The sequence below is a fragment of the Crinia signifera genome, chromosome 5 (assembly GCF_055691185.1).
Source record: "Crinia signifera chromosome 5, ASM5569118v1, whole genome shotgun sequence".
Classification (NCBI taxonomy): domain Eukaryota; kingdom Metazoa; phylum Chordata; class Amphibia; order Anura; family Myobatrachidae; genus Crinia; species Crinia signifera.
Window position 1 is genome coordinate 8,839,248 of NC_139221.1, and position 16,031 is coordinate 8,855,278.

The following is a 16,031-nucleotide window of genomic DNA, read 5'->3' on the forward strand; positions in this document are numbered from 1 at the left end:
GGACTTGTGGTTCCCCAAGTCCCAGCATGCGGGGTAGGCTTGCTGGGACTCATAGTTCGCCAGTAAAGAACAATAGTTTTTATCCTTTTTTTTTACACAAGTCATCAGCCCGATGCCCACCGCCCAGGGGCATCGGGGACAGCCCCGGACTATCAGCATGGGCTGGTAAGTCCTGGAGGGGGGGACCCCTTCATTGGGGGGGTCCCCACTTCCCCAGGACCCCTGCCCATGCTGACCAGTTAATGCTTTGGCCGGGGGGACTTGTATAAAAAGTCTCCCCCCGGCTGTGGCATTACCCTGCTGGCTGGTTGTGTCCGGTGCTGGTTCTTAAAATACGGGGGACCCCTAGTCATTTTGTCCCCCGTATTTTGGGAACCAGCGCCGGACCTTGAGCCTGGTGCTGGTTTTATAAAATCCAGGGAACCCCAACTTGATTGTTCCTTTGATTTTATAATACCAGCACCGGCTTTTTGAGCCCGGGGCTGGTTATGCTTAGGGGGGGGACCGCACGCCTTTTTTTTTCTTTTTTTTTTTTACAACCAAAATCGCATATATGAAAATGCGCACATTTTCAGGACTGAAAATGCGCACATTTTCATGACTAAAAATCGACCTAAATCACGGCAAATCGCATTTTTTGCCGCTAATTCGCATCTCATTACATATGCGAATTAGCATCTAAAAATGCGATTTTTAAAGGTGCGATTTCTGGCGAGTTTGGAACTCGTCCAAAAATCGCACCCTATTACATTTCGCCCCTTGTATCAAATACTCCTGCACTAGCTGATGCCATCATTCATGGTGACAAATATGGTACTAGTAGTAGTAGTAGAACGTTTATTTATAAGGCGCCGCAAAGTTTCCGCAGCGCCGTACATAGCAAACAAAAAACAAATTACAAGGTAACGTACATGGTGTTTCGAAAAATACAGTATAAATAGGGGTATAGCTGGTAGAACTAAAATCAGCATCAGTTCAGAAGTAGGTGTCAAAATTGTCGAGGAGACTGAAGATGAAGTAGAGGAAGAGAAGAACAGGAAAGGAGCACAGGTGAGGTAAAGAGGTAGGGTGAGTACGTGAGGAAGGAGGGGACGCGTATACCTGTGAAGTTATGCGCGGCCCCTCGCGGGGCTCGCTGCGCTCGCCACGCTTCGGGCTCGTGGCTCGCCACACTTTATATTCTCAACTCCACGCCGACGTGGATAGTAGGGGTATGAAAAGGTCGGTGGACGCGTACTGCCGTCCCTCGCGGGCTCGCTACACTCGCCACGCTTCGGGTTGGCGTCAATCGTGGGGTGCCGTTCACAATGGGGGCATTTGAGCCATCAGGGGGGTTAAAATTGTGGTCTGGGGACAATTTTACATTTTGTATCCAATGCAAAATAGGGTCCCAGGGACCCTATTCACATTTGAATCAATGTAAAAATCGGGTCCATCGCGTCGGTCGCATCGCATGCGATTTGGTCGCATGCGATGCAATCGACGCAATTTTTCCGACCCGATCAAAATTGGTGTGGCCGTTCTAGGAAACAAGTACCAATACGTCCCTTATAGCCACTCTGTGGGTCCTAGGTAGGGCTCTATCATTCAACCAAATAGTGTCTATGATGTGTAGATCCAGAACAACGACTGATCTTCGTGTTCCAGTGAAGATGATAAATATTACTCAGTACATAAATAAAAAAATGTGTAAAACTTCCAGTGCAAATAACTCACAAATTGTGTATACAATAAGTGAATAAACCAAAATTTATATTCCTAGAGGAGGGACGAGGAATCACACAGAGGTTTCTTTGTTTATTCTTAAGAAGCAGTCTTGGTATGGAAAAAAGAGATACCCGACTAACAATGCATGTGGTTATAGCAAACACTTAATGGTTTCTTGAAACCCAAGTATATCTTTACTAAAGTAAGTGACGTTTGTTTTGTTTTTTCCTCCTCCCCCTTTTTTACTCTTGTGTAATAAAAGTAAAATTTTAATTCACACATCTTTCATCCATTTCACCAATTACAAAAAAGTGTGCCCCAAAAACCCACAGTGTTCTGCCTTTGTTCTTTTTGGACAACCCCCCCCTAATGTAAGGTAATACAGAAGGTGGTTACTTAGAGCTTACCTCGCTTACCTCTACACGAGGGGTGTGGAAGCATATATTGGTTTCTTTTAGTCTCACTTATATAGGCATGGAGGTGCAATAAAAGGAGCGTACCCCACTCACAATGGATGCAGTTTTGTCCACACATTTAGCCTTTTTTTTACTCTATGGATCTCTAACCCTGTAGATAGCAGTATCAACGCAATGATTAAAAGCTGCGTACTATTACTCATACATAATTGGCAGGTATAAAGCTCATCAAAGATTATTTTTCTCCACTCTGGGGGTGTCACCCACAAATATATGACGTCTCCAATTCAAATAAAAATGACTTTAAAATATAAAAAGGAGAAATAGGAAAAACTTCTCAAAAAGAAGCTCCTACAGCCATAGGGAAGTACAATGAATAACATCCAAATTATTAAAAAGACACACAAAAGTCCAGTAAAATACAATAAAAAAAGAAACATTTATTTTTTATTTTTAAACCTTTATACATACGAAGAGTGTCTGGGGGGAGGGGGATATGGCAGCTTACACGCTGGATATGCCAACACGTTTCGGTTTATGACCTTCCTCTAGGCATCTGATCTACTTTTTACACAGAGAAGCGTTGCACGGATCTGACTGATAGGACTGATCTGACTGATCTGACTGATAGGACTGATCTGACTGATCCGTGCAGGCAGTGCCAGATTAAGGTCTAAATGGGCCTGGACCTGAAAATGATCAAGGGCCTATTATGCGCAATAATAGGGGTTGTGGCCAGCACCTAATAATGTGGGGGGCGTGACCAGTGTTCTGGTTGGGTGGTCTGCTCATGGGTGTGTCTCTATTTGTGTAAATACTTTCAACTAATTATATATGCCTGGAAAAGGTGCACCCGCAGGATGCCGATGTCCTAAGATACTTAGGGGGTGAGTCATAAAAAAATACTGATAGCCGAAACTTGGTAGACAACATTTCAGCACCTTTTATATGGTTACCTAAGTTTACCACAACATATACCCCTTATACAAATCAACACAATATTAACCCCCTTATACTGTACTTGCCTCTAATACCCGTTCTCACTGCAGGCAAATTCCCAGGTCTAGCATGTCGACCCGGAAATTTGCCTTTTAACACAGTTTTTTTTTTGCAGTGTGAACGGGTTGCATACCCGGATCTCATACACGGGTAAAACCCTTCTTTTTACCCCTGTTTGAGATCCGGGTATGCAGACACGGGTTGACCCATTCTCACTGCATAAAGACCCGTTTTAAAAAGCAAATTACCGGGTAGAACTTCTTCACCCGGGAATTTGCCTTGCAGTGAGAACGGGGGTCCGTCCCTGCAGTCCCTGGCATTTTGATGCCGGGTAAAAGCAGTGTATTTCTCATTCGCAGTGAGAACACGGTATTACACATTATGCCACATGGAATGAGCCAAAATTCACACTATGGCACACAGATTGAGTCAAAATGCACATTATGCCACACAGATTAAGGCAAAATTCACATTTGGCCACATGGATTGAGCCAACATACACACTATACCAAACAGATTGAGCAATAATGCACAATATGCTCCATAAACACTTTTGCGCGCATTAACAATTGACACCATAATGCCCGTTACATGTTAAGCCACACACCATAATGTCCATTACGTATTATGCCAAACACCATAATGCCTATTAAAAATTATGTTACATACTGTAAGTGCTGCTTACCTACATGCTCATTGCCTGGGGTTCCATGCTCATTGCCTGGGGTTCCATGCTCATTTCTATGTGGGATTACATGCTCATTGCCAAGGGGGAATACATGCTCACAGTAACTGGGGGACAAAGAACAAATTCTTGAAGAACAAGAAAAAAAGGAATGTCACTATGGGGTTTATTCTAGTTCATTCTTTCTGACAAAATCCTTCATAGATGGACAAAACCATGTGCACTGCAGGGGGGCAGATGTAACATGTGCAGAGAGAGAATTAGATTTGGGTGAGTTATTTTGTTTCTGTGCAGGGAAAATACTGACTGCATGATTTTACACTTCAATATAGATCTCACTTTGAAGAAAAACCCCACCCAAATCTAATTCTCTCTGCACATCTCAGTTACATCTGCCCCACCCGCAGTGCACATGGTTTTGTCCATCTAAGAAGGATTTTGTCAGAAAGAATGGACTAGAATAACCCCCTATGTGATGCACCAAAAAAGGAGAATTTAAAATATAACCTTTATTTATTATATCATAAGAACTTTAGCGAAAATTTAAAAAGACACAATACAGACATATAACATAGACATAAAAAAGGATAAAAATATACTTCAGTCCGTGGGGTCCCACTTCCTACTGTATTTACAATAAATATTTATTTTTCACAGTATTCGTGTTTTGTGCATTTATTTTATCTGTAAATCGATCTGGTTGCTCCAAATAGTACCAATCAATCATGATGAGGTGCATATACTTTCTAGCGGTAACACTGAGTATGCCCTTTACTGAATAGAACCGTTTAGATATATCATGTGGGAATAGCCATCATTTCATGGATCCACACATTATAGCGGTTAATCTATAATCAGTAGAGTACAAATGCTCCCTGTTAATGGGGTACAAGGCCCGTTAGTGCTTGGAGCCCTATCCGGGGCTGAGCTGTGTAAATCACTATTAGTCTAGATAGGCAAATCACAGTAGGCGGTAAGCTAAGTGCTGTTAGCCCGGTCTGTCAGCCGGGACAGCGGGATTCGCAGTTTGCAATCTGATGCACTGCGCCCGCTAGTCACGTCGGCCTGCTGTGACGTGACCGGCTCTCTGTACAGCGTGCGGTTAGAGACAGATAAGCCTTACACGGCGCCGGAGTCAGGTATGGTACTCCGCGCCTACTCGCCACAACAAGTGCTAATGCATGCTACCGCCAATACCGCTAAGGAAATAAAAACAGATCAAAATGCAATCATGAGGGAGAGGGGAAGTGGGAGCACACCACGGAGTGTACGGTCGGCGTACGCTTCGCTAGTGAGCTTCGTCAGGACCCTGACCCGCCCTCCCATTGGGGCACAGTCTCTGTGCAGACAAAACCGGGGCCAAGCATTGTCCATAGCACTATAGAAGTACCCGCGGCGTCCCTGATATACTGCAAGCTGGCCCAGCATCGCTAGTTTATTATATAATGCAGATGCTTTACAATATTTAATCATGAAGCATTAATACAAACTAAAAAATATTTATCTGCAAAAACCATCTGTACATCTATACACAATGTCACATACACGACAAGATACCGCAATATCATAACATAGATATCAAAGTATATATAGTATATAGTGGGCCCCATACTGCTTATATAATGTGCATGTCTAACCAACTGTACCATGATACATAGGATGTCCTGCGCTATTATATCATTGTCTTATGGTGTAAAAAAGGGATAAGATACAATTGTCTCTTCATGAGTCACCCAACCGGAAATAAGATGGTCACACCACTAGATACAGATGGAGCCGCTGGCATTCAGGCAGGGGATGGCAGAAGATTCGCCAGCCGCCATCCCCCACCAGCCGGTGGAAGTGCGCGAATGAGATGCTGAAATGAATCTGGGACGCGCATGCGTGTGGGACGTTCACATGACCCAGTCAGATGGAGCGCTGGTGCGCAAGCGGTGGGCGGTCTGGCGAGCCCCAGAGCTGAGCAAGAGGTGCTCCATCTGTATGTAGATGGCCAAATCACCAGATAGCTGGTCGCACCACTAGATATGCAGCTGGTCACACCACTAGACACGTAGCTGGTCACACCACTAGACACGTAGCTGGTCACACCACTAGATATGTATCTGGTCACACCACTAGATATGTAGCTGGTCACATCACTAGATATGTATCTGGTCACACCACTAGATATGTATCTGGTCACACCACTAGATATGTAGCTGGTCACATCACTAGATATGTGGCTGGTCACACCACTAGATATGTAGCTGGTCACACCACTAAATATGTAGCTGGTCACACCACTAGATATGTAGCTGGTCACACCACTAGATATGTAGCTGGTCACACCACTAGATATGTGGCTGGTCACACCACTAGATATGTAGCTGTCACACCACTAGATATGTAGCTGGTCGCACCACTAGATATGCAGCTGGTCACACCACTAGATATGTAGCTGGTCACATCACTAGATATGTGGCTGGTCACACCACTAGATATGTAGCTGGTCACACCACTAGATATGTAGCTGGTCACACCACTAGATATGTAGCTGGTCACACCACTAGATATGTATCTGGTCACACCACTAGATATGTAGCTGGTCACACCACTAGATATGTACCTGGTCACACCACTAGATATGTAGCTGTCACACCACTAGATATGTAGCTGGTCGCACCACTAGATATGCAGCTGGTCGCACCACTAGATATGTAGCTGATCACACCACTAGATATGTATCTGGTCATACCACTAGATATGCAGCTGGTCGCACCACTAGATATGCAGCTGGTCGCACCACTAGATATGTAGCTGGTCACACCACTAGATATGTAGCTGGTCACACCACTAGATATGTAGCTGGTCACACCACTAGATATGTAGCTGGTCACACCACTAGATATGTATCTGGTCACACCACTAGATATGTGGCTGGTCACACCACTAGATATGTGGCTGGTCACACCACTAGATATGTAGCTGGTCACACCACTAGATATGTAGCTGGTCACACCACTAGATATGTAGCTGGTCACACCACTAGATATGTATCTGGTCACACCACTAGATATGTAGCTGGTCACACCACTAGATATGTAGCTGGTCACACCACTAGATATGTGGCTGGTCACACCACTAGATATGTAGCTGGTCACACCACTAGATATGTAGCTGGTCACACCACTAGATATGTAGCTGGTCACACCACTAGATATGTGGCTGGTCACACCACTAGATATGTATCTGGTCACACCACTAGATATGTAGCTGGTCGCACCACTAGATATGCAGCTGGTCACACCACTAGATATGTAGCTGTCACACCACTAGATATGTAGCTGGTCGCACCACTAGATATGCAGCTGGTCGCACCACTAGATATGTAGCTGATCACACCACTAGATATGTAGCTGGTCATACCACTAGATATGCAGCTGGGAACACCACTAGATATGCAGCTGGTGGCACCACTAGATATGTAGCTGGTCACACCACTAGATATGTAGCTGGTCACACCACTAGATATGTAGCTGGTCACACCACTAGATATGTGGCTGGTCACACCACTAGATATGTATCTGGTCACACCACTAGATATGTGGCTGGTCACACCACTAGATATGTGGCTGGTCACACCACTAGATATGTAGCTGGTCACACCACTAGATATGTAGCTGGTCACACCACTAGATATGTAGCTGGTCACACCACTAGATATGTAGCTGATCACACCACTAGATATGCAGCTGGTCACACCACTAGATATGTAGCTGGCCACACCACTAGATATGTAGCTGGTCACACCACTAGATATGTAGCTGGTCACACCACTAGATATGTAGCTGGTCACACCACTAGATATGCGGCTGGTCACACCACTAGATATGCAGCTGGTCACACCACTAGACACGTAGCTGGTCACACCACTAGATATGTATCTGGTCACATCACTAGATATGTAGCTGGTCAAACCACTAGATATGTAGCTGGTAACACCACTAGATATGTAGCTGGTCACACCACTAGATATGTAGCTGGTCACACCACTAGATATGTAGCTGGTCACACCACTAGATATGTAGCTGGTCACACCACTAGATATGTAGCTGGTCACACCACTAGATATGTAGCTGGTCACACCACTAGACATGCAGCTGGTCACACCACTAGACACGTAGCTGGTCACACCACTAGATATGTATCTGGTCACACCACTAGACATGTAGCTGATCACACCACTAGATATGTAGCTGGGCACACCACTAGATATGCAGCTGGTCACACCACTAGATATGTATCTGGTCACACCACTAGATATGTAGCTGGTCACACCACTATATATGTATCTGGTCGCACCACTAGATATGTAGCTGGTCACACCACTAGATATGTAGCTGGTCACACCACTAGACATGTAGCTGGTCACACCACTAGATATGTAGCTGGTCACACCACTAGATATGTATCTGGTCACACCACTAGATATGTAGCTGGTCACACCACTAGATATGTATCTGGTCACACCACTAGATATGTAGCTGGTCACACCACTAGACATGTAGCTGATCACACCACTAGATATGTAGCTGGGCACACCACTAGACATGCAGCTGGTCACACCACTAGACACGTAGCTGGTCACACCACTAGATATGTATCTGGTCACACCACTAGATATGTAGCTGGGCACACCACTAGATATGCAGCTGGTCACACCACTAGATATGTATCTGGTCACACCACTAGATATGTAGCTGGTCGCACCACTATATATGTATCTGGTCGCACCACTAGATATGTAGCTGGTCACACCACTAGATATGTAGCTGGTCACACCACTAGACATGTAGCTGGTCACACCACTAGATATGTAGCTGGTCACACCACTAGATATGTATCTGGTCACACCACTAGATATGTAGCTGGTCACACCACTAGATATGTATCTGGTCACACCACTAGATATGTAGCTGGTCACACCACTAGACATGTAGCTGATCACACCACTAGATATGTAGCTGGGCACACCACTAGATATGCAACTGGTCGCACCACTAGATATGTGGCTGGTCACACCACTAGACATGTAGCAGGTCACACCACTAGACACGTAGCTGGTCACACCACTAGATATGTATCTGGTCACACCACTAGATATGTAGCTGGTCACACCACTAGACATGTAGCTGATCACACCACTAGATATGTAGCTGGGCACACCACTAGATATGCAACTGGTCGCACCACTAGATATGTGGCTGGTCACACTACTAGATATGTAGCAGGTCACACCACTAGACACGTAGCTGGTCACACCACTAGATATGTATCTGGTCACACCACTAGATATGTAGCTGGTCACACCACTAGACATGTAGCTGATCACACCACTAGATATGTAGCTGGGCACACCACTAGATATGCAACTGGTCACACCACTAGATATGCAGCTGGTCAAACCACTAGATATGTAGCTGGTCACACCACTAGATATGTATCTGGTCACACCACTAGATATGTATCTGGCCACACCACTAGATATGTAGCTGGTCACACCACTAGATATGTAGCTGGTCACACCACTAGATATGTAGCTGGTCACACCACTAGATATGTAGCTGGTCACACCACTAGATATGTATCTGGTCACACCACTAGATATGTATCTGGTCACACCACTATAGATATGTAGCTGGTCACACCACTAGATATGGAGCTGGTCACACCACGAGATATGCATCTGGTCACACCACTAGATATGTATCTGGTCACACCACTAGATATGTAGCTGGTCACACCACTAGATATGTATCTGGTCACACCACTAGATATGTATCTGGTCACACCACTATAGATATGTAGCTGGTCACACCACTAGATATGTATCTGGTCACACCACTAGATATGTATCTGGTCACACCACTAGATATGTATCTGGTCTCACCACTAGATATGTAGCTGGTCACACCACTAGATATGTAGCTGGTCACACCACTAGATATGTAGCTGGTCACACCACTAGATATTTAGCTGGTCACACCACTAGATATGTAGCTGATCACATCACTAGATATGTAGCTGGTCACACCACTAGATATGTAGCTGGCCACACCACCAGATATGTAGCTGGTCACACCACCAGATATGTATCTGGTCACACCACTTGATATGTATCTGGTCACACCACTAGATATGTAGCTGGTCACATCACTAGATATGTAGCTGGTCACATCACTAGATATGTAGCTGGTCACACCACTAGATATGTAGCTGGTCACACCTCTAGGTATGTAGCTGGTCACACCACTAGATATGTAGCTGGTCGCACCACTAGATATGAAGCTGGTCGCACCACTAGATATGAAGCTGGTCACACCACTAGATATGTAGCTGGTCACACCACTAGATATGTAGTTGGTCACACCGCTAGATATGTAGATGGCCACACCGCTAGATATGCAGCTGGTCACACCGCTAGATATGTATCTGGTCACACCACTAGATATGTATCTGGCCACACCACTAGATATGCAGCTGGTCACACCACTAGATATGTATCTGGTCACACCACTAGATATGTATTTGGTCACACCACTAGATATGCATCTGGCATCACCACTAGTTATGTAGCTGGTCACACCACTAGATATGTAGCTGGTCACACCACTAGATATGTAGCTGGCCACTTCACTAGATATGTAGCTGGTCACATCACTAGATATGTAGCTGATCACACCACTAGATATGCAGCTGGTCACACCACTAGATATGTATCTGGTCACACCACTAGATATGTAGCTGGTCACACCACTAGATATGCATCTGGCATCACCACTAGTTATGTAGCTGGTCACACCACTAGATATGTAGCTGGTCACACCACTAGATATGTAGCTGGCCACTTCACTAGATATGTAGCTGGTCACACCACTAGATATGTATCTGGTCACACCACTAGATATGTAGCTGGTCACACCACTAGACATGTAGCTGGTCACACCACTAGATATGTAGCTGGTCACATCACGAGATATGTAGCTGGTCACACCACTAGATATGCATCTGGCATCACCACTAGTTATGTAGCTGGTCACACCACTAGATATGTAGCTGGTCACACCACTAGATATGTAGCTGGCCACTTCACTAGATATGTAGCTGGCCACACCACTAGATATGTAGCTGGTCACACCACTAGATATGTAGCTGGTCACATCACTAGATATGTAGCTGGTCACATCACTAGATATGTAGCTGGTCACACCACTAGATATGTAGCTGATCACACCACTAGATATGCAGCTGATCACACCACTAGATATGTATCTGGTCACACCACTAGATATGCAGCTGGTCACACCACTAGATATGTAGCTGGTCACACCACTAGATATGCATCTGGCATCACCACTAGTTATGTAGCTGGTCACACCACTAGATATGTAGCTGGTCACACCACTAGATATGTAGCTGGCCACTTCACTAGATATGTAGCTGGTCGCACTACTAGATATGTAGCTGATCACACCACTAGATATGCAGCTGGTCACACCACTAGATATGTATCTGGTCACACCACTAGATATGTAGCTGGTCACACCACTAGAAATGTATCTGGTCACACCACTAGACATGTAGCTGGTCACACCACTAGATATGTAGCTGGTCACACCACTAGATATGTAGCTGGTCACACCACTAGATATGTAGCTGGTCACACCACTAGATATGTAGCTGATCACACCACTAGATATGTAGCTGGGCACACCACTAGATATGCAGCTGGTCACACCACTAGATATGTAGCTGGTCACATCACTAGATATGTAGCTGGTCACACCACTAGATATGTAGCTGATCACACCACTAGATATGCAGCTGATCACACCACTAGATATGTATCTGGTCACACCACTAGATATGCAGCTGATCACACCACTAGATATGTAGCTGGTCACACCACTAGATATGCATCTGGCATCACCACTAGTTATGTAGCTGGTCACACCACTAGATATGTAGCTGGTCACACCACTAGATATGTAGCTGGCCACTTCACTAGATATGTAGCTGGTCGCACTACTAGATATGTAGCTGATCGCACCACTAGATATGCAGCTGGTCACACCACTAGATATGTATCTGGTCACACCACTAGATATGTAGCTGGTCACACCACTAGAAATGTAGCTGGTCACACCACTAGACATGTAGCTGGTCACACCACTAGATATGTAGCTGGTCACACCACTAGATATGTAGCTGGTCACACCACTAGATATGTAGCTGGTCACACCACTAGATATGAAGCTGGTCACACCACTAGATATGCAGCTGGTCACACCACTAGATATGTAGCTGGTCACACCACTAGATATGTAGTTGGTCACACCGCTAGATATGTAGATGGCCACACCGCTAGATATGCAGCTGGTCACACCGCTAGATATGCAGCTGGTCACACCGCTAGATATGTATCTGGCCACACCGCTAGATATGTATCTGGCCACACCGCTAGATATGCAGCTGGTCACACCACTAGATATGTATCTGGTCACACCACTAGATATGCATCTGGCATCACCACTAGTTATGTAGCTGGTCACACCACTAGATATGTAGCTGGTCACACCACTAGATATGTAGCTGGCCACTTCACTAGATATGTAGCTGGTCACATCACTAGATATGCAGCTGATCACACCACTAGATATGCAGCTGGTCACACCACTAGATATGTATCTGGTCACACCACTAGATATGTAGCTGGTCACACCACTAGATATGCATCTGGCATCACCACTAGTTATGCATCTGGCATCACCACTAGATATGTAGCTGGTCACACCACTAGATATGTAGCTGGCCACTTCACTAGATATGTAGCTGGCCACTTCACTAGATATGTAGCTGGTCACACCACTAGATATGTATCTGGTCACACCACTAGATATGTAGCTGGTCACACCACTAGATATGTAGCTGGTCACATCACGAGATATGTAGCTGGTCACATCACGAGATATGTAGCTGGTCACATCACTAGATATGTAGCTGGTCACACCACTAGATATGCAGCTGATCACACCACTAGACATGTAGCTGGTCACACCACTAGATATGTAGCTGGTCACATCACTAGATATGTAGCTGGTCACACCACTAGATATGTAGCTGGTCACACCACTAGATATGTAGCTGGTCACACCACTAGATATGTAGCTGGACACCACTAGATATGCATCTGGCATCACCACTAGTTATGTAGCTGGTCACACCACTAGATATGTAGCTGGTCACACCACTAGATATGTAGCTGGCCACTTCACTAGATATGTAGCTGGCCACACCACTAGATATGTAGCTGGTCACACCACTAGATATGTAGCTGGTCACATCACTAGATATGCAGCTGGTCACATCACTAGATATGCAGCTGGTCACACCACTAGATATGTAGCTGATCACACCACTAGATATGCAGCTGATCACACCACTAGATATGTGGCTGGTCACACCACTAGATATGTATCTGGCCACACCACTAGATATGTAGCTGGTCACACCACTAGATATGTAGCTGGCCACTTCACTAGATATGTAGCTGGTCACACCACTAGATATGTATCTGGTCACACCACTAGATATGTAGCTGGTCACACCACTAGATATGTAGCTGGTCACACCACTAGATATGTAGCTGGTCACATCACGAGATATGCAGCTGATCACATCACTAGATATGTAGCTGGTCACACCACTAGATATGCAGCTCATCACACCACTAGACATGTAGCTGGTCACACCACTAGATATGTAGCTGGTCACATCACTAGATATGTAGCTGGTCACACCACTAGATATGTAGCTGGTCACACCACTAGGTATTCAGCTGGTCACACCGCTAGATATGTAGCTGATCACACCACTAGATATGTAGTTGGTCACACCACTAGATATGCAGCTGGTCACACCACTAGATATGTAGCTGGTCACACCACTAGATATGCAGCTGGTCACACCACTAGATATGTAGCTGGTCACACCACTAGATATGCAGCTGGTCTCACCACTAGGTATGCAGCTGGTCACACCACTAGGTATGCAGCTGGTCACACCACTAGATATGTAGCTGGTCACATCACTAGATATGTAGCTGGTCACACCACTAGATATGTAGCTGGCCACACCACTAGATATGTAGCTGGTCTCACCACTAGATATGTAGCTGGTCGCACCACTAGATATGAAGATGGTCACACCACTAGATATGCAGCTGGTCACACCACTAGATATGTATCTGGTCACACCACTAGATATGTATCTGGTCACACCACTAGACATGTAGCTGGTCACACCACTAGATATGTAGCTGGCCACACCGCTAGATCTGTAGCTGGTCACACCGCTAGATCTGTAGCTGGTCACACCGCTAGATCTGTAGCTGCCTACACCACTAGACATGTAGCTGCCCACACCACTAGATATGCAGCTGGCCACACCATTAGATATGTAGCTGGTCACACCACTAGATATGTAGCTGGTCACACCACTAGATATGTAGCTGGTCACACCACTAGATATGCAGCTGGTCACACCACTAGATATGTATCTGGTCACACCACTAGATATGTATCTGGCCACACCACTAGATATGTAGCTGGTCACACCACTAGATATGTAGCTGGTCACACCACTAGATATGTAGCTGGTCACACCACTAGATATGCAGCTGGTCACACCACTAGATATGTATTTGGTCACACCACTAGATATGTATCTGGTCACACCACTAGATATGTAGCTGGTCACACCACTAGATATGTAGCTGGTCACACCACTAGATATGTAGCTGGTCACACCACTAGATATGCAGCTGGTCACACCACTAGATATGTATTTGGTCACACCACTAGATATGTATCTGGTCACACCACTAGATATGTAGCTGGTCACACCACTAGATATGTAGCTGGTCACACCACTAGATATGTAGCTGGCCACTTCACTAGATATGTAGCTGGTCACATCACTAGATATGTAGCTGATCACACCACTAGATATGCAGCTGGTCACACCACTAGATATGTATCTGGTCACACCACTAGATATGTAGCTGGTCACACCACTAGATATGTAGCTGGTCACACCACTAGATATGTAGCTGGTCACACCACTAGATATGTAGCTGGTCACACCACTAGATATGCATCTGGCATCACCACTAGTTATGTAGCTGGTCACACCACTAGATATGTAGCTGGTCACACCACTAGATATGTATCTGGTCACACCACTAGATAGGTAGCTGGTTACACCACTAGACATGTAGCTGGTCACACCACTAGATATGTAGCTGGTCACATCACGAGATATGTAGCTGGTCACATCACTAGATATGTAGCTGGTCACACCACTAGATATGCAGCTGATCACACCACTAGACATGTAGCTGGTCACACCACTAGATTTGTAGCTGGTCACATCACTAGATATGTAGCTGGTCACACCACTAGATATGTAGCTGGTCACACCACTAGGTATGCAGCTGGTCACACCACTAGATATGCAGCTGATCACACCACTAGATATGTAGCTGGTCGCACCACTAGATATGAAGCTGGTCACACCACTAGATATGCAGCTGGTCACACCACTAGATATGTATCTGGTAACACCACTAGATATGTAGCTGGTCATACCACTAGATATGTATCTGGTCACACCACTAGATATGTATCTGGTCACACCACTAGACATGTAGCTGGTCACACCACTAGATATGTAGCTGGCCAAACCGCTAGATCTGTAGCTGGTCACACCGCTAGATCTGTAGCTGCCTACACCACTAGATATGTATCTGGTCACACCACTAGACATGTAGCTGCCCACACCACTAGATATGCAGCTGGCCACACCATTAGATATGTAGCTGGTCACACCACTAGATATGTAGCTGGTCACACCACTAGATATGTGTGGTGCCCCAGAACCCCTTCAGGGTCACCGCAGGGTTAATAGTAACCCACACAGCAGTGCAGGACACAGGGGGTTAATATTTCCCCAGGACTTTTCGCGCCAAGCGACTGGCAGCAGAGGTAGGGCGTGGGGATTGGCTGATCCCAGGAGGCGGAGGAAGGAAGACGGGGACAGAGGAGAGCAGCAGCGTGACCCCCGCTGACCTGCAGGGAGGAGACGGCGCAAAGGGAATTACAGCAGCCCTAGTGAACGGGCAC

The 16,031-nt window shown here is 45.6% G+C and overlaps 1 protein-coding gene across 1 annotated transcript in view; it reads right to left on the reverse strand.

Moving 5' to 3' along the window:
* The window catches only part of LOC146079932 (uncharacterized), a 78,757-nt gene that overhangs the window by 42,474 nt on the left and 20,252 nt on the right, over positions 1-16,031 (reverse strand). The window contains exon 2 of the mRNA XM_083186662.1: positions 3,808-3,914. The gene's annotated coding sequence lies outside the window, so the exon portion shown is untranslated. The remainder of the gene's footprint in view (positions 1-3,807; positions 3,915-16,031) is intronic.